The sequence below is a fragment of the Falco punctatus genome, assembly GCF_963210335.1.
Source record: "Falco punctatus genome assembly, chromosome: 15".
In the NCBI taxonomy this organism is placed as follows: Eukaryota; Metazoa; Chordata; class Aves; order Falconiformes; family Falconidae; genus Falco; species Falco punctatus.
The window spans coordinates 2,233,960-2,254,674 of NC_137595.1; the positions used below are offsets into that span (position 1 = coordinate 2,233,960).

General features: G+C 48.7%; 1 protein-coding gene across 3 annotated transcripts in view; it reads left to right on the forward strand.

Annotated features, from left to right (window-relative positions):
• The window catches only part of TBX22 (T-box transcription factor 22), a 71,216-nt gene that overhangs the window by 9,417 nt on the left and 41,084 nt on the right, over window positions 1–20,715 (forward strand). The window contains exons 2-3 of one of the 3 annotated variants that reach the window (XM_080366347.1): window positions 3,855–3,923; window positions 4,521–20,638. The gene's annotated coding sequence lies outside the window, so the exon portion shown is untranslated. Of the gene's footprint in view, window positions 1–406; window positions 20,639–20,715 lie in introns of all 3 variants that reach the window. The other 2 variants (XM_080366348.1, XM_080366346.1) reach the window with 2 other exon arrangements.

Below are 20,715 nucleotides of genomic sequence, written 5' to 3' on the forward strand. Positions count from 1 at the left end.
TGTCATGGTATCTGGTAACAGGTAAGACATGGATGAATCCCACCTAGGGCTGCTGCAGGTGATGCTGGGGGTGAGAGGGGAGGGCTCAGAGGAAGCCAGAGGAGCAACCACGGTGCCCTCGCAGGGTGAGGGTGGCCGTTGCCTGTCCTGGGAGGTGAGAACTTGGGTTTTCTCTTGGTGTCCTTGGCACTATCTCATTCACCCTCCAGCCTGGTAGGAAAACTCATTGAACAAGGGGTCGCAGTATTGACTCTACTTTGGGGAATGAGCGAGCTTTAAATGGTACTTCTCGGTTACAACTTACTATTTGTAAGTTATTTATAAATAATCAATAAAGCCATGCAGTTAAACACGATAACAGAAATTGTGTAAGGACAGCAAAGCATTGAGTTTTGGTTTCCACCAGCGTACTGGAACGTGCTTCTCCCAGCAGCTCATGAAGAACTTTGCTCCTTCTGCCTCCACAACACATCAGCTCAACTGAGACAGGTTGATCTTTGTCTTTGCTGCTGAATAATGAGGCAAGGAATGTGTTCAAGCTGTTGAGTAAACCACCATCATCTATAAGAGATTTCCCATCCTTGTGCCTTAATGGTCAGGACAAGTCTTTATGGGCTGGTCTTATGCTTGCTGGGAACATGTTGATCTTCATGTTTGTCTGCTGAGCTGTTTTTTTTAGAAATTAAGTTGAGTTTCTTTCACTTTTTTATTTTTATTTTATTTGTTACTAATCAATTATTCATCAGTCTTGTGGCAACTGGAATTTTATATGCATTTTACCTGTTTACTGATCCTTGAATTCCTGTGACGCTATGTACCATGTCTTGTTTGTTGCTGGGCTGCAGAGACAGAGGTTCCAGGGACGCTTTGACATATACCTACACGTCATGTGCCCACTCCATCACTTTGGACCTGGGATCAATTCACAAAACACTCTGGTTTGATTTTGGGAATGGTCAGGGCTTTTCCAAAGGGATGTCTTTCCTCTTAGGGCAGGGGGGCCACATCTGGGGGAAATCCACCACCCCAACCTTGCTCAAACTCTCTTCTGCAATGGTCACCGTCCCCATCTTGGGGTCTCAGCATCGCCAAATTGCTGGGAAACCTTCAGCCAATGCGTGGGAGCTCTGCAAGCCCTGTCTGTATTTATTTTGAAGTACCACACTAGTGGCCCTTCCCAGACGAAAACTTGCTGGCAGGATGGGCCTTCAATGAGTGGCACCTGCAACAAATTCCAGCCACGGGGGCAAGAATCGCTTTGTAGGCTGAAGCTTGGGAAGTGGTTTGAAGAAATCCCAACCACCTTACAGCTCAGCAGCCCAACGGTTGCTGACGAAGATACTGACAGCTCTGTTTTATTTGCAGTCCCACTCTGAAGCTTCCGGGTTTCTGTTTCATATGGATTAGGGAGTACTCGGCACGCTCTTTTCACCTCCTGCAATTTTGTTGCTCAGCTACACCCTGCCCGAGTTCGAACCCCGCCCGGGAATCTGCTGTGTCCCCACTGTCCTGCCTCCCCTTGGGGCTGTCACTACACCAGCTGCCTTCACATTTGTCTGTCTTAAATCCCTGCTGTTTGCAATCTCACGAGTCGGCACGGTGCTGGTATACCACCACCTCCTGGTAGCACCATGGGCAGCTGTAGCAGGGAGCCGGGCGTGCGGGTGCAGTGGTGCTGGACCATGCTGCAGCATCCTCAGGCAGGTGCTGAGGGTGGCATGAGCACCCTCCTCTTGGGTCTGTGTCTGAGTAAGCTTCCAAGCTCTGCCCTGCCTTTCTTAACCTTTGTGGCCCGAAATTCATCTTTTGGTGAGTTTTCTGCCATTGACTTCATAGCATCACAGCCTGGTTTGGGCTGGGAGGGAGCTGACAGCCCCCCGAGCCCCAACCCCCTGCCAGGGACAGGGACACCTCCCACCAGCCCAGGTTGCCCCCAGCCCCGTCCAGCCTGGCCCTGAGCACCCCCAGGGATGGGGCACCCACAGCTGCTCTGGGCAGCCTCTGCCAGCGCCGCCCTCACAGGGCAGAATTTCTTCCTAATATCTGATCTAAATCTAAAATTTACCTGGCTTCTTTACTTGCTTTTCCCTGGGTGGAGATGTCCACTATTTCTCTGTGCTGTGTGGAGCTTTTCAAGAGATCCCTATGCTATTTGCAAAATAGTGTGCAGTTTAATTTTATTAGATTGTCGATAAACCAGCAGGGCTTAATTACACACCAAAATTATCTAGACTTGAAAGCATGGCGATCACTCCCTTGTTCTCCTGAGCTGTAACTTAATGCAAAACCCTCTGTCGTTCTCCATTTTCTAGTTCTTTCATTCATTCCTGCTGAGTAATTAAAAATGGCTTATAAATAAACACTGGGAATGATTTCCGAAATGTTCTGTATTTACTTGCAAGGCTGGTACTTCTGTCATTGGCCCACTTAAATGATTTTGAAAGATTGTATACAGGTTCCTTTTACAATGTATTTGAAGTTTGTAATCCTGCTTAAATACACAAAAATAGGAAGGATTAACAAACTGCCACACTGAGGCCAAAAGAAGACAGAGCTAAAAGCAATCAAGGAGCAGCCTATCAGATATGTGAAATAAATTGGGGGAAAAGTGGAAAACTGTCAACAAAAATAATATGTTATGGATCCTCAAGCCTTTGTGTTTATGCTAGAGGAAGCCTAAAATAATCTGTGGTTTCTGATGCTTGATTTAGTTTTCCACAAGCCTAATTAACACCAGATTAAGTTTGCTGCCACTATAGTTTATTGCTGAGACTGACAAATACTTGCTGTTTATTTGTTTTCTAAAAAAATGACTGGAGGCAATAACAGTATGACACAGTTAATAAGTTTGAAAACAATGCTATAATATTCATTTTTATAAACTTAGTCTTTAGGAAAAATCCCCGTGACTTTCCGTATTAAATTCTGACCCTACAGTCCTTGGGAAGGAAAAAATCCCACTGATTGAATGTCCCACTGATTTAAGATACAGCCCTGTGAGTTAAGCTAAAAATTAAGCACGTGCCTCAGTGCTTTGCTGAACAGAGATGGACTATACTATATATTTCGATAATTCACATGCTCAGGGGCTTGGCCAGGTGTGGGCCAGCGGTCTGCAGGATGGAGCTGCACAAAGCAAAGACTTACAGACAGAAAATCCAACACCATGTGCATCAACCTGCAATATGGGTGTTTCCTATGAAAAACATCCTGGAGTGGCATCAGCCATTATGTGACTCTGTCACTATGTGACTCGGTCACTATGGATGTCACAACATCAGGATTGAACCCGATTCCCAGAAATCCAGGAATACCTGCTACGACCTCGGTGAAATCCCAAATCTGCAACCATTTGTTTATGCAGACGGCCTTGCTCATGCAGAATGACCCACTAAAGTCACCGGGATTTCTGATGCAAGTAAAATTCCTTGCACGGTGTATGCGTGCGTCAGAGCACCTTGCCATGTCAGAGCCGAGGGCGAGCTCCGCAGGCTGCAGATACGGGCTACTTATGCCAAAAGCTGGCAAAAAAACTTTCCATCCCATCTTCTCATGATTATCCTTGGAAACACATACTCCACCCAGTGGCTTCATTGTGACTCCTTCTGGACACGAGCCAAGCCAAAAGACAGAGAGGCTGGCAAAAACAGATCTGAACAAGTTACCTAAGTCCTTGGAAACCTCATAGCAAGTCTGAACTGGGCATAGATCAAAATCTGGGCAGGAAGGTGGGGTCTTACAGGGCAGGTCTCATTGATCCACATTTTTTGTTCATGACAGGTCAGCAGAGCTAGAATATTTCACAAAAATATAGAAGCAAAGAGCCAGCTCATACTTTTTCTTTCTCTCTCCAGCATTGTGGAGGAAAGCTATTACAGACACCCTGGTGCTCAGGTCTGGGATGTACACCTCTGCCACCTTGGGTAGGTCACTCCACCTCTCCGTGCCCCATTTCTTCATTGAAAACAGGTGGACAAACCTTCTGTGGTGTGAGGTAGTCAAATCCATGCCTGGGATGTGCTCTATTTTTCCAGTAATCCTGTAACAAATATGAGCTCTTTCTCCTGCTGAACACATTTTATTAAGTTCCCCGCTGTGTGGTGTTACCTGACCTGGCACAAGGGGTTGTCTCTGTTCTCTCCATGCTGACGGAGAAATACAGTGCTGGTGTCCCATGTCCTCACCACATCTGTTCTCAACATGAGCCTTGTCCTGGAACCAGGAGGGTGGCAGTGCTCGGGTTTTGCCTTGTGGGAGGCCAGCGCTACATGACACCAGCCACAAACCCTGTGAGCTCCTTACCCCAGAAAACCCATCTGAAACCTGATCTTCTGTATGTGATATCCACGTTGACAAAAGAAACACCAAGCAAGCAGATAAACAAATCCGGTTTCCCCTGTGCAGGCTTCACCTGTTGTACAGTAGCTCCCTGGCATCGTCTCCATTCTTGTTTGCCTTTGCACCTTTGAGAAAGTCCAATTAGTGTTTTCATACTTTTTTTTTTTTTTTTTCCCCTGAAGCACTGCTGTCCTGCTGAGGAAATCATGCATTCACCAAAACAACAAAGCAGCTCACACCCAAATTGCAGATTAAAAAAAAAATTAAAAAAAAAAAAGTGTGGTTTTCTATTTTTCATTTTTCCATTTTTCAATTTAAGTTTCTATGAAATAAGTCTTAGGATGCTTCTCCTGAAGCTACAGCACATGGAAGCCAGTGACCATATGCCATCACCTCTTGCTAAGACAAACCCACTCAGAAATGAGTACCCAGTATGGGGGTAAGGAGGCAAGTGGGGAGGAACAGGGAACCCTAAGGAGGGAGAAACGAATGGCAGGTTGGCAGACCTCAGGCACTGGGCTTCATTTCAAGCCTCCCTGGGGATAGTGAGCTTCAGGTCCCAGTTGGTGGTACCCTGCCAGGAGCCCTGATGTTTCCTGGGGGCTGCACTGTGCTCCTGACAGACCCTCAGCCTCTAAAGAAGTCATCCAGGTTGAGGGAACTGATTGTATCTGTATGGCTAAAATACTAAAATGTGAGCATAGATGGGGATGAACAGGTCAGGCAAATATACCCATTTTCACTGCAAGTCAGAGCCAACATAGTCACTGAGTTTTCACCCTTGTGCCTTCATTTCCCCGCAAAGCAAAGGCCAAAATACTCTTGTCTTCGTGCTGGCCTGAACCCAGGCTATTTTTGCAAAGGCCGAACAGATAATGTTACTGTGTCATGATACAGCCAGCAGCTCAGCTGGGAGATAAACAGAAAGTCATAATCCAGCACAAATGTCTGATAAAAAGGGGCAAATGTCAGGATTTAGTGGCTTTCCTCTCTCCTCTGCTCTGTATGATAAATCACGGATGGCAGCAGCTCACCAGACTGTGACGCTGGCTGAGAGAAACCCACCCACCAAGGGACAGTTCACACCTCTCTTCCTGGCCACGAGAAATTGAGATGATGCCTCTGAGCATCCTGCATCTAGATGCTCAAGGACCCACGGTCCCACCTGCAAAATGCCGGTTGAGCCTATCTTAAAGCTAGTGTTGTTGTCTGAAAGTCAGCTTTTAAAATATTTCTTTTGCTACAGACATTGCAGCCCCCTACTCCAAATTGCTCTGCAAAGCCCTGATTCAGACCCATGTCAGGGGCAGCCCCAGGCTCACTCCAAAGCCACCATCCTGCCACCAGCCACCCTGAACAGAAAAGGACAGGGCTTGAAGGATCTGCACTGAAATGGAAGAAAAATACTAAAGATTTCTTTTCTTCTAACATCCAGTTAACGTCAGGCTAAAAACCTCACTGAAAAAGTGATCACTTTATTTAAGGTGTGCTTAGGGAACAGCTATTACAGCACTGCAGTTTATCATACCCTGTAATATTGTTAATTTTGCTATGAAGTGAATAAGAGAGGCTTGGGCTGTAGAGCCATTTGGATTTAATAATACACTTCCATCCTTCTTAGCCCTGATTTCTCAACTAACTGTGCAAGGATTTATCGTTTGCTAACTGTGAGTGAATTACTACAGGGTAACACAATCCTGAGCTGAAGGCAGAGGAGGGATGATGTCTTTCATATGGCTGGGGAGACCCACAATGGGCTGGGGCTGCATCTGCAGGTGGCTCCTGAGGCAGGGGACACCATTTCCTCCAAGGCAAGGGAAAAAGACATGAGAAGCCCTTTCTAGGCGTTTAATACAGTGCAAAATGCAAGTGTAACTTAAATTTAAAAAGTTACTGTTTTGAAATGTCTTTCAGAGAGAAAATGCCTGATGTCCTGAGCGGATGGCTCTGCAGGGCTTTTTTCTTGATTATATTTTCTAACAGTGCAGTACACGCTGAGTTACTCTGCTCTTTACCCTCCCTCTCAGCTCCTAAGCCGCACTCCATGGCTTGCTCGTCATGCAACAGCAGTTGCCCCCCTTTCCAGATGCTGCATCACGCAAGGGAACAGAACCACAGTCTCCTGCTGCTCCTTCCGTAGGGAGCTGCCGGGCCGGGGCGGTGCTGCCGCTGCTGAGGACCGCAGGGTACCAGCAGGACCCAAGCCTCACCGCAGCACCACGTTTTGAAAACCCACGCTCCTATAGCTGCCTCTGCTAAATATTTCAGTCGTGTTTATTCATCAGCTTCAGAAATGAGTGGCTGAGCCATAGAACAGAATTAGAGGGTGTTTCCCTGGGCTTTGGATGAATGCCTGTGTTTTAAACCTCGTTGCCATCTGCCATGGAGGACAGGGCTGCTCGGGGCAGGGGTCAGTCCCTGCTGGTGTTGGAGGGGGATTTGGTTTGAGGGGATGGCATGTGGGCACTGGCTGGTGCAGTCTTGTTGCTTTCCTGGGCCACCACTGGCAATTTGAAGCACTTAGCATCCCTGCCTGCTCCCCAGGGCAGAGTAGGAAGAGGTGCCATGTTTGAACTGTGGGCAGGTACCTCCTCGGGCTGCCCTGTCCTCCTTCCTCACCTGATGCCTGCATTATTTCTGGGCAACTGCCTCCCTGCTATCACTTCATCAGCTGCACAGCTGCAGCCCCAGGAAAGCCTCCCCTCTCCTCCCTCCCCTCCCCGCCGTCCTGCGCACGCCGCCGCCGCTCAGCAGGCCTTGCGGACTAGGGATGGCTTAAACCCTGTTTTGAAGCAGGCAGAGAAGCAGGGAGGGTAATGGGTGTTCTCGGGCTTGGCTGGGATAGAGCCCGGCAGGGAGAGAAATCACCCTGCCGATCTGTTAGCTATATTTAATATACATCAGCGGGACCACAGCGGGAAGGCAGCTGTGGAAAGTGCTCTGCCTTCCTGCAGCCCCTGCACCAGCTCTGCAGCCACCCTTCCCCTGCACTGCTTCGGCTTTGTCTCCCTGCCGGGCAAAGCAAAGCCCAGAGAAGCCCGACCTCATCTTTTCCCACCTGAGGCTCTGGCATGGAACTACAGATTAGTGACTCCTCTTTTTTCTCCCATATTTTCTGAAAACAGCCACTGAGATGTGACCTGATGCCGGGATCCCAACTGTGTCTGTTACTTCCAGGCGTAAGTCAGCCAGCCGGGTGGCGGCTGTGAGTTCAGCAAGGTTACTCGCTGCTGTGCACCATGCCGGTGCTGCTGCCTCCTCAGCCTGACCGAAACTTAGAAATGGAGCGGGTAATTGATGGCATTTTGGAGCTCACATGTCCAGGTGGCTCATGAGCTTCCTGGGGTTCCTGAGCTGTTTCATGGCCCCCGGGACTCTCCAGGTTCTCACAAGTAATAATTTACACCCAGGAACCGTGAAGCACAGAACTGAAATGTCTCCTTTGCTTCGGTGCAAACCCCTGTGAATCGGTACTTTTTCTTCCCTTTACTCCTTTCCCCATTTCCCTCAGTCCCCTCTTCTGCTGCTGCTGCAGAGCTCGGCGTGCTCTCCCTCAGGGGGCACGTGGCAGATGATCCACTGTTTTGGGTCCATCCACAAGGGACATTCGGCCCCCGACTCAGCAGGGAGGTCCTTCGGAGCACGGTGCCCGGCAGCCCCGCGGCAGTGGGCTGCAGCCCCATGTCTCCGAGCACCCACTCCCACCTCGGGGAGACAGTGGTGGCTGCGGCTGAGGCCGGGCTGTGCACCCTGGCTGCTCCACGGCACCTGCAAAGCTCACTCCACGCAGGTGGCTGGCACCAGGGCTTTGCCACGGGGTGGCTTTAAGGTAAAGGAGATTTGGCAGCTATTCAGCTAAAGCGAAATCCAGGTCAAAGTTGCTTGCTTCTGCTAATCCTTCTCTGTCGTGTCAAGGGATCACACACTGGGAGAGCAGGACTGAGATTTTTGTGAGCACCAGGATACCTCGGATAAAATTGTGTGTTGCGGAGCGACACATTTTATGGGACAACATCACACAGAGACCCCCTCATGCAGATCTTCCAACCTAATGTCACTTGTCCCCTGCCATCCAATGTACAAAACGATCTTTCTGCTCAAACTTTCTCTGCTAATTGCCATGGAAATTTGATAATTTCATCCTAAAGGAGAGCTGAGGAAAACTCAGGAAGAGCTCCGATTACTGAAAACTGGAAAAAATTAATCTTGATTAAAGCACTTCCCCCAGGAAAATAAGGACCTCCTGAACTTTGCAGAGAGCTGATTGCTCGGAAGCTGTTCTTCAGGCAATGTTGAACTGTACTTCTGCCAGTTTTTCCTGCAACATTATAATAAAAGAATCTCACCATCACAAGGCAGAAGAAAAAATGTCTTTAGAGGTGTAATTTAGTGGGCTATTGGCAAGACCTTGCTTCAGTTCCCTCCTAAGGGAAAGTGCCAAAATATGCATATTACCCTCCAAATGCATAATGGCTGTAAAAATGCCTGTCAGCTGTCAGCGCCCATGGAGCTTCTCAGATGGAAAAACAGGACTTGAGCATCAAAGATTTTTTGCCAGCACCAAAAGAAGGAGCAAAAGAGAAAATGGACTCTTGATTTGGCATTTTTAAGATGAGGAGGCAGAAGTCCTTTTCAAAAGATCAACCTAGTGTGGATTTCTGTGTTTTCTGGCAGGTCAATTCCCTCTAAGGTAAAAGAGGATTAGGAAAGGAAGTGCTACAAGTCTGCTGCACAGCATTGAAGCCCACCTGGAGTTTGTATTTGAAACAAAATTGTTTAGGTTTGTTATTTTAATTTCATTTAATTCCATTTCATTTTACTTTAGTATTTTATTTTATTCATTTCACTTAATTACTTACTTCAATTAAGTATTCTTCATATTTCCTTTGAGGCATACATTTGCCTAGCACTTTACCGAGTACTTGTGGTGGTGGCTTTTCCCCGGCACATGCAGCATCCCGGCGGTGTCCAAACCTTTACACCTCGGACACGGATCCGGCGGAGCGTGCCCGTGTGTTTTTACCCTTGCCTATCTTGTTCCCGCCCACTCTCAAACTTGGCGCTACAGATGCTTACAATTATCTGCAGATGCAGAATGCGAATGCAGATTTTGTGGTTACAATTTGTACCCCCTAAAATTGTCCTTTTGAAGACCTGTCTCCAAATTTCTCCAGGCTTTCAACACTCTATTTATTTAGCAATTGACTCGCCCCGTAAGAGAGCAAACATCACCCTTGCTCCCAGCCCCTCTCAGCAAAGAAGATTTATTGCATTATTATGCAGAAATGTGCTAGATTTGCTGGGAGGGAGAGGATGTGCCTGGCTGCAGCAACCTCAAGGTCAGTTTGCCCTTGGATTAGGGATGGACCTGCCCTGGTCCTCCCAGCCTGCAGAGAGGACCTGAGGACGCAGCAGAGCAGTAGCTGCTTTTCTCAGCTAGCATAGGGAACTCTCCCAAGCCAGGGTGGTTAAACCAGCAAATTATTCCACCTCTTTGGGAGCTATTTCTGCAGGGAGCTTCACGCTGCTGTGTGGTCACTTCCATGTGGATTTTGCTGCAAGACTCCATTGCTTCTCCTCCTTCCAGCTGCTTCGGAGACCAGGACAAAACGATGGAGAAGAGCACGTACAAGCAACAGGAACCACTTCCATAGCTGAAACTGGTACTGGAAGTGAGCATCCATGCAAAACCCAGCACCCCACATGCTCCAGAGCCCTGCTGGACCGGTGATGGGGTTCATTTTGGTCTATTCTGAGTGGGATGCAAATCTTATTGCCAGGTCATGGTCTGCCATTGCTTCACAGGAGACGTGCTTGCATGCTGCTGCTCAGCAGAGCCCCACATTTCTCAAGAATGTGTTACAGCTTATGGTATGGATCTTCACAGCACAACCCCGCTTTTAGCTGCAGGGGCTTGTGAAGGGTTTGAAAAATCCTGCGTGCTGCCTCTGATGTGGATGAAGCACCAGCAGAAAACCACACAAAGCTCCCAATGAAACAACCCCGTCAGCCAGGGCTGCTCAGATGGTGTCAAATCGCTGCTGCAGAAAAGGGAAATAACTGAAAAGGTGAAGATTTGGTCCAAGTAGGTGCACATCCAGAGCGGGAAACTCTATACGAGGTCTTGGCAGCACCAGCTTGTGCTCGTGGCAGCCCTTCCTCCAGCGACGTAGTGCAATGACCTAGCTGCTATTAAACAGGCCTTCAAAAGACAAGACAAACGCCAGCTCCTGCCTACCCCAGGTGGTCCCTTTGATCCAACTCATTCTTCACCTCTGCAGCTTGCATTCCTCTGGGTTGGGCTGGTTTGCCATGGGACCATTTGTGGTGGAGGAACAGAGAGAAACCTGCAGCTCCCCGGGGCTCACCACGAGCAGAGCACAACCTCCTTTAGGACTGCTGGCAGGATTTCGGGCGGATGGCTGGGTGGCACCACTCACCCTGGGCTGCTTCAGTCCAAGTCCAAGCTGCCTTCAGTCATATTTTCCAGTTGTGCCACAAGAAAGCGAACAGGGACCCCAGGGTGATGGGTAACTGAGGAATGCCAGGAACTGGGAGCAGCTTTAGTTTAAATGTGATGTTCATACTCACCAAAAGTGGTCGTAAAACATGAAAAGCTGGAACTGCCAACCTTTCCTGCCTCATCAGACCTCAGTCTCAAGCTGCTGGAGAGCAAGTAGAAACAAAACCATGCTTCAACTGTTACTTTACCCCCAAGGAGTTGCCATTTTCTTGTCAACCACAAAATATTTGCACTTTAAAAGTTGTGCCCTGATTCAGCTGGGATCCATCCTCTGCCCTGGCCATCGGGGCAGGACCAGTCCCCCGTCTGAAAACCTTCCTCGCTCCCAGCCCAATGGAGGCTTTGTCACACTCCTAGCTCATCATTAAACAAAGCAATGAAAATAGAAGGAAAGCAGAAATCCATGGCCCACCTGATTGAGACCCATGCCCGAGATGCAGAGGAACCTCACAGATTCCCTTACCCCAGGGTGAACCTGGTGCCATGAGTGTGTATTTTCCTTCGTGTAACATTTTGCTGAGATACCTGAAGTGGGTGCCATCAGGCTGGATCGCCACTAAACTGGGATGCATAGATGTGTGTTTGTGCCTACTTCTGTACCGGGACAAGGTCCGCATTAGCTAAAGACCCCATGCACCAAAATGCAATAACTGGAGAATAATTTCCTGCAGCATCAGGTCTTCTTGCATGAGGTTTGATATATCTAAGAGCAGTTTTTTACCCTTCTTTACCATGCTGTTGGACAAGGTGGGGCTAAAACAGCATGGGTGAAGGGGACATGCCTGCATGGGAAGGCTGGGACCTTCTGCACCCCCTCAGCAGGAGCTCTGTGTCTCCCTTTCACCTATCTCTTTCAACACATTTCCCCTCAGATACTGCAAATCACAAACATCGTCAAGTCCATCCTCTCCTCATGTCCATGACATTGCTTATGGTCCACACTATGGTCCTCAGTGGTGGCTCAAGGTGTCCCACCCTTCTGGGCAGCCCTCCCTTCCACCCACATCCCACTGCACCCCAGAAGGATGTCGCCGAGGGGCCGGTGCTTCAGCCACAGCCGCTTCCCCTGGACTTCATTATATCATTGACAGCAGTCAATATCTCCCTGCCTAGGAATGTATTTACTTATAGGCACATAAGTAATTCATTTATAAAATTGAATTATCTGACTAGGGAGATTGTGTGTTTTGATTGTGTAGCAGTACTTCTGAAACCGACTTAAAATTGATAAAAGCCAGATGGGAAGCGGAAACAGTCCATTTCATGACTCTTTAAACGTTTAAGTTGGTTAACCCTTGTACTGCACAATTTTTGAAGTTGGGGTGTAGTGTGGAAGCAATTTGTTGGTGAGTTCTCAGGATGCAAAGTGGGCTGTAAGTGCTGAGGGGGAAAAATAAGTCTCTGCAAGGACTCTGAGTAGGAAAAAACACAAGAGTGATGTTTCAGCTGGGGAGCTGTTACAGCTAGAAGAATTTTGAAGAGAAGGGGGACAAATCCTGACAAAAGGGTGTTTGGGTCCAGGGAAGGTTCTCGAGGGTGTGAGATGAGCAGTAAATCACCGGGGCAGCCCTGGCCAGGGCTCACACGGGAATGGCAAAGCCCAGCCCGACCCTCCTGGCTCTGCTGCAGCTCCCTGGGGTGTTACAGACACCCAGGAGGTGGCACGGAAATCACGTCGCCGAGAAGCCGACCAGAAACACAAGTGAAGTCAGCCCATCTGCATCCTTCTGCATGCGAATGGACAGCAGAGGCTGTGAACAGGAGTTTATTTTGCTTTAATTATGTTTCAGTCATCAGAGAAGTGAGGAAGAGAGAAGGCACGTGAGGAATATCCTCCAGGGCTGCTCGCTTGCGGGGCAGCACGAGTCCAGCACCTCTGGTTTGTGCTGTGAAGTCTCACCAGTGCATACAAATGGAGCAAATCCACAAACTCCTTTTATTTCCCTGTTCTATCCTTTTTATTGTGGTTTTTTTTTTTTTTTAAATATTCTATTCCCGTTTGCTGTCAGAGAGTGTTCCCCGGTGGTAGGCTGGATGCTGCCATGGGCTGGTGCATAGACCGTGTATGGCATAAAATCCCACCTCGGCCAAGCAGGACTCAGCCCTAAATCCAAACCTTTCCAAAATATCTAGCGATGCAATTAAAAACCTGCCTCAAATTCCCTAATAATTAAGGAAGAACATGACATGACTGGACCATCTTTTATATCCGCAGCTGAAGGGCGGGAGGCGGATGCCGGGACACATCTGCATCGAATCCCCGCGCCATCTCTGTTAGCAATAACCTCCGCAGGTGCTGGGGGTTGTGTTGTCTTCGCTGCTGACTGCATCACCATATACATGCCAGATCTCTTCCCTCCGTGAGAAGCCTCTTAAATTAAATTGCCTTTAATTGGTTTACAGTTCTGCTTCTGCTGCGTTCGCATATTGGAAAATCGAAAGCTCTCCAGACCGAAATACTTTACGATCTTGGTTTCCATTTCGCTAATATTTTCCAAGCTGGTTTCCTGTTTTCCTGTTGCCAAAAACACACATCGGCAAAGAGTAAAATAATTCACATACCAAGTATTTGAAACAATTGTTTCTGTCCAGAAATTAGTGAAAACCTGATACTTTTTTTATCAGCAGACCCCACTGTGATCCTTGCTCTCCTAGCAGATGGATTTTTATCACCGTTTATTGGCGCAGGAGGAAGCCTGATGCTCATGTGCCTTCCCGGGTTTTGGGTCCATAACTGGAATACCAGGGTCTGCTTCACTTTGTGAAATAAAATTTTTCAGATCCCAGCAGAAGTGGGTGTTCTGTTCTCATCAGTTCAAAAATATTTCGTTGTAGGGCAAAAATAACAGGGAAGCTGTCAAAGGGCAGGCAAAGGGCTCTGGGACTGGAAAATTTTGCCCTGTCTAGAGTTACTGCTTTCAGGGCTCAATTCAGGAGAAAAAAATTGTGGTATTGTGAAAGGCCATGAAAGGAAAAACCTTTTTACCAGGGCACAAAGCCAAGGCAACTTAGCAGGCTCTGCATCTTGCACATCCTGACATTTTCTATGTACTTAAGCTATTAAGCTGCCTGTGCCCCGACCGTTCCTTCCCTGCAGCTCCGAAGATGCAAATGTGGGAGTTAAGAGCTTGAAGTTTTGAAGAGCTGATGATTAAAATCTAGAGGAAATCTTGCAATAGCCCCGTTGGGATTTTTTCCTGCAGCATGAACCCTGGGGAGATGCTGGTGGAGCATCCCTGGCTGGTGCAGGCTGCCAGGACAAGTGGCTCGTGGAGTGTTGAGTACTTGGTAAATAAACCATAACTTAAATTCCTACAAATCAGCTGCTCTGTGTCAGGGATTTGACAAATGGAAACATTTTCTATTAGTTTAATTTTTTAAAAAAATATGAGAGAAAAGGTAAATTATTTATGTTTCCTCGGGAGTGGCTATTTTTGTGAAACATGAACTGGTTTTTGAAGGAAAACACAAAAAAGGGAGCGGGGGAATTTTGCCAGGACATGGAAATACTGTTTTTTTTCATTTTATTCTTGGGGCTGAGCACTTTGGAGAAGGCAGAGGTAGATTCCCATCTCCTGCCCCTGACCGCAGCCCTGCCTGCCCTGCCCCTCGGTGCGGGGAGTTGGATCGACAAAGAAAACAAAAAAGAGGAAACTATATGTCGGGAAACCCACGTGCCTCGTATCGCCTTTCTCTGCGCAGCTCCAGTCGGTTTGGACATGGGTTGCAGTGGGTGAAGCAAGCTTTCCCAGGGCAGCAGGAGAACTGGCTATAGCATAAGGAAAAGAAAAGAAAAGAAATGCATTAAATTAAAAAATTCAAGAAGCAAGTGATGGCGTTTGCTGGTCGGTGGCCACCTCTGACAGAGCCTCAACATGTAATATTAGGGTAGGTGACTGATTTGGGACAAATATAACCCAAAACTGATGCCACTTCACCTCCTCCAGCCTACTGCAATAATCAATACGGCTTTAGAGGAAAAGGCAGGCAAAATCCAGGTTGGTCCTACGATGGTTTCATGGTAATTTTTGTTTGACTGATTAAATTTAATGGAGTTAACTCTAATTTACATGAGCAAACCTGGAATCAGTAAGAAAAAGACATAAAATAAAGATGGGGAGAGGGAGAAAATATATACTTTCAATTAATCATATAATTTAAATGAATAAATTTAAATAATTTTAAATAGAAAGAGAAGAACTGGCCTAAAAGGTCCACAACATGAATGTACTTTTAGGAAAAATCTGGGCAATAATGATAACCATTTTTATCGCTTGAAGCTCCAAGCACTTACTGTTAATATAATTTGATGAATGAGGATATTGCAGTTTAACATGAAAAACAATGGAAGTTGCTGATGTTTAAAAAAAGAACAGGCAATTAACCCCCAAACATTTCACTGAATTTTGACTGAAGGAATGAGGGAGGAGGAGGAGGGGGAAGAATGAGCCACCCACTCTCCCAGCCGCATCCCAGCTCCCCTGGCCGGCTGCAGCTCAGGCCGACCCTCCACCACCGGCCCCACGTTCCCTCCCTTTGTCTTCTATTAAACCGAATAGTGTAGGTGGTACCGATGTGAAAGAATGTCTTGGAGTATTTCAGCGTGCAGCAGAAGCCGCTGTACAAACCCGGCGCTGAGAGCTGAGAGCAGCCGCGCCGCAGCCAGCATTGCCGTGGTTGCTGTGCCTGAACTCACCCTCCCGTTACCGTCATTCTTGTAACGCACCTCCCTCCCTCTGCTTGCAAAAGTACTAAATCACTCGCTTTGGGAATTAAATCAGGACTATTTTCTTTTCCCTGTGATTTTCTATTGCGTGGCGTAAAATACATGATTTAAGAGCAGTATCTTACTGATTGGTTTATGTAATGTGATTTAAATAATAACTGGTGTTAAATATACCTAGGGAGTCACCAACTCTTAGAGGTAAACCTTTCGCCTTCGTGCTTCAGGAATGCAATTTATTTTTCTATATTTTCCAGTAAAACTATTCAGTGCAGAAACTGCAAAGAAGCGAGCCCAGCCCCAGGTCTGTCCCTGCCACCCGTCACCACGAGAGCTTCCCTTCCTCTGCACAACCACATCGGCACAGCCGCCTCCTCCTCACTCCGTGCCAGCGATGGCAATGGCACTGCTGAGATGGTCTTGTTTAAATTTAAAGCTTGCAGGTCTACTTATTAAGGCACTTTGTCTCAGGCATATGAAATAATTTCTATATGCGAGGGGGGGGAAGAGAGAGAAAATTAATTTCCTTCGCCCTGCTCGAATTTCAGAGGAAATTCCATGTTATCACTCTGGAGAGCACCCGCAAAAGAAAACAGCGAGAAAGAAATCTTTTTTTTCTGATCATAAAAATAACCCAGCTGAGGTGCTGCTTCCACTCGGCTCAGCAGGACGGGCTGCACATGCGGTCTTGGGGATTCATAGAAAAATAGCGTTCACCAGCCAACGGCAACCAGCGTGGGTTGTATCGCCATCCACCACGCTGCCCCTCCGGCCCTGCTCGCCTGCGCCGGGGAGCGCTCACGTTAAACCTCACGAGCAACGAGCATCACGGAACAGAGACCGAGTCTCAGATGCAGCAAAACGTGTGTGATGCTGCAGGGAAGCTGCTCTCCCGCAGGACTGGGAGGTAAAGAAAAGCACGGTCTTGCCTCAAGATGGCAGGCAGGAGACTTGGATCCCAGCGGTGATGTTTTATGAGGTGTGTGATAAAAAACTCGACTGTCCCAAAATGTGCGTGGTGCTGGCACCACCCAACAGCCTTGTGTTAGCACCCCCAAACCCCTGAGCCAGCATCCCTGAAACCCGTGAGCTAGCATCCCCCAAACCCTGGTGTTAACATCCCCGAACACCCATGTCAGCACCCCCAAACTCCAGTGTTAGCACCCCCACAACCTGGTGATATCACCCCTAAAGCCCCGTGTCAGCACTCCCAAACCCTGCTGTTAGCACCCCCTAATCCCAGTGTCAGCACCCCCAAACTCCAGTGTAACCACCCCCAAGCCCTGGTGTCAGCACCCCCACACCCCAATGTTAGCAGGCCCCTAGCCCCAGTGCCCAGCAGCCCCACCCCAGCACCAGTACGCCCACCCCAGCGCCAGTACCCCCAGCCCCACGCCAGCCCCCCAGCAGCCCGGAGCAGTGCTGCCAGCCAGCTGTCACCAGCCCTGGCACCCACTGCCACCCCCAGCAGCGTTACGGAGCGGGATGGCAAGGGGCGAGCTGGAAGGACAGAGCTTGCAGAGAAGATGTGCTGGAGGCAGGAGTGTCCGAGGGGATCTTGGGCATTGCCGACCCATGGTTGTATGGACACATGGAGCCGCTTCTGCCGCTGCTTCTCATTAGAGATGGAAAAAGCCATTACAGCAGCAGGGGTGCATGTCCCAGGGACAGCTGGCGGGCGGCTGCAGCCATCGGGCATTCCAGCGGCTGCACCATGCCCCTGCTTTTTGTTCCCCACTCTGCATGGGCGGCAAATAAATGGCAGCAGCAGCCTGTGCCTTTTGAGGGGGTCTCATTCAGCCCCACAACAAAACCGGAGCTTCGACTGCGGTGCAGATAACAGAAATGGCACACAAGGACCTGGCATGGGTGAAACACCCGTGGGCAAGAGGCGGAATCCATGCGGCACCCACCCCCCCACCCCACCCCCGGCGCAGGGGGTTGGCAACAGCCTGGCTCTGCCCTCTCTGGGTGGCAGAGAGCAATGCTGACCGGCGCTGGAAGCCCCGAGACTGGCTGGCAATGAGCTTTACATCAAAAATAAAAATTACCTCAATGAAGCAACGAGCTTATTTAGTGGAGTAGTATTCAAGGTTGAATTCCTGGTTAGAAAGATTACTAAGAATTAAAATACAGGGATTTCAGCTTAAATGCGAGCAAATCTCTTCCCACTGACCTGCCTGCCACCTCGCCTCCCCAGAATATTATCTCTGCAGGAAAATAACTAAGAAGAATGATGTTGAGTCATTCAGACTGCTTACTTTTGACCATGCACAAATTGCTTTTGCTTCAGTCTAACCATATATACTTCTAATTTTTATTATCAGAAAAGCTGGTGTCCACCCCGGTGTGCCTGGCCAAGAGCCACCGGCTCGGGGACGCTCGGCGCAGCGCACAGCTCCAGCACGGCTTCCCCCGAGCTTCTGCCCCTGCAATACCGCCCGCTGTAAGGTGGTGGCATGTGGATGGGTGCACAGCGCTTTACATCAGCATTGTAGCATTTTTCTGTGTTTCCATAGTTTTGTTTATTGTTGCCAGCTCATTACAGAGATTTATCGCGCTATAAAGTGTGCTCAGAAAGCCTTACGGGCTGCTGGCTAAAGCCTTATGGGCTGCAGGGTGAGCATGTCGGAGGGCTCCGCGCGACCTCTACTGAAGTCAAAAGAGAGGAAAAATGTTTGCTGATCCCCTTGCATGGACCTCACTGTATTGCATGCCTTGTCCTTCCCTGCCACGAGCTGGGAAGGAGGACTTGTGAGATGCAGAGGAAAACTCCCTGATGTGTCGCTTCCCATTTGCAGCCAAAGTTCTCTTTTATGGTTTAAAGCACTGAGCATCTTTGGTTTCTCCTGTCACGAGCATTTTCTGCCCCCTGCCAGCAAACCCGGACCTGGGTGCTGACTGTCCCCATCAAGCTGTGACAGGAAGAGGTCTTTGGAAGTGAACAGATGAATACTGGATCGGGGAACCCCATTATTAGCCCCTGGAAGTATCCTTCACCCAGGCCCTGGTGCCCAGCGAAGGAGGCAGAGCTGCATGTCACTGGGCGGCTCGCGAGGAGAGTGTCACAGAGATGCCACCGCTGGGAGCGGAGCCTGGTGCCCAGGCAGAACTCAGTGACATTTGCACAACTACTTCCCAAGGAAACAAATTGCACAAATACACAATTCCAGTTTACAGCTAAGAAAAAAATGACAAAATAAACATCTACTCTGCTTGAAGGACTCTTGGAAACCGTAGGTTGAGCAGGATGATGAGCGTTGGCTTCCTGGTGTCCAAAATCCTAACACAGAGCTCTGTGGGAGTCGATTTGGTTATGGAGGATGGAGGAATTGCTAACCCGCGCTCATCGCGTGTCTCCCTGCATTTGAAGATACAGCCTCGGAGTGTTATATTATTTGTTATTAATAACATCCATCGTACGCACCCAAACTGCATCTCATTTCATGTGTCCGACTGTTCGGGCATCGTGTGCCACGGACCATATGGGCCTTGTTTGAAAGCCCTCCGAATCGCAGGGGTCCATGTGCAACTGATAAAGGCCAATTTGGGGTGGATGGGAGGGGGGGCACCGCTCTTCAGGCAAATCCAAGAAGGACGCCCTATATGTTTTCTAAGTGCTAAACCCAAGGGAAATTACTTCATCAAAACCCGATCCAGACCACAGTAATGAAGACTGTGATGTAGCCAGTGTTCAACCATGTTGACTTTACAGTACTGGAATTAATCCATCTGCATTGCAGCTCGGTGAAATCATTTCCAGCCCATAGCAGCTCCGGGGCTGACTTCATCCTTGCAGCCCCAGATGCAGAGCCCTCGGAGTCGGGGAAATTACGGAGAGGACCAAAAGGCTGTTCTCTGCGCACCGTGATGGCTGTCTGTCTTCATGGGGATGTCAAATTTGTTTTAGGGATGATCCGGACCCCACAGCTCTGCGAGGCTTTTTGGTGGCCATGCACAGCATTACGCTCATCTGCTCCCATTGCCGTGCTTCCCGCAGGGCTGGAGACAGGGGGATTTGCTGCTTTGCTCTCCCTCGATGAGATTATTCAATTTTAACCCCTATAAAAATCCCCGGTAATCTTACTGTGACCGTGGGTTATTCAGGGTGCAAATTCAGGCTGATGCTATCAGCTGTATCTCGTGCTTCCTTGGAAAGGTGCTGTGCAAGCACCGGGGCTTTCCCCACTGCAATAAGTTCCAGCTGCCATCCTCGTGGCAATCTTTTTATCTTTTAAAGATAGACACTCTGGATATTTTTGTGCTATTTGCACCAGAAAATTGGAAGCGATGAGATGCTCTCACTGTGCGTGCCCTCGTGGGAGCTTATCCCAGCTCATGGAGCATCTCCCTGGGATGTGTGCTCAGAGAAGCTGAGAAAAGCAGAAATTCCTCCAGGTCTGCACGTGCAGTCCGCTGCCCACCCGTTTCACTTCCTTTTCCTTCATCCTGTACTTTTTTATTAACATTTTCTCAGTAAAAATGAAATTGCCTGTTTCTTGGTAGTTGCTACACAGCACAAGCACCTTTTGCTTCCCGTGAAAATAAGGAGTTTCTGCAAACACTACCACAAACTCCCTGATTTCGGTGAGGTTTCTTCAATCAAATAAAACCAAAACCCCAATGGGGCTGGATTCTGGCCCCCACGGAAGGCACTTGAAATCCCCAAGCTCTCCTTGTGCCCTGACTGCTGCAGGGGGTGTGATGCCCCGGGGACCCCCAGGAGCTTCCACCACTGGGGCTTATCCAGCAAGAGGGTCCCCAAGTCAGGCAGCTCTTTGCCCAAGCCTGATGCACTGCTTATCCCTCTGCAACGTGGGAAATTAATGGAAATTCATGGATGCTCAGCTTTTTGAGAAGCTTCCTGAGCTGTTTAAACTCTCTGTGAAAGCAGGATTGGGAAACGTATACAAGGGGGAGCGCCTTAGCTAAGGGAGAGGGCTCTGGACACCGCTGCAGGCGGACAGCACGGCGGGTGCCGCGGTACACGGGCAGGCGATGCCACCTTCGCCAGGTTGTCCGCAAGGCTACAGGGTTTAGGAAAAGTGCCAAACGTGAGTATATCCAAAAGGATTTATCAGTCCTTGTATTCTTGCTGGGCTTTTAGCTGTCTTACCTAACCCCTGTCATG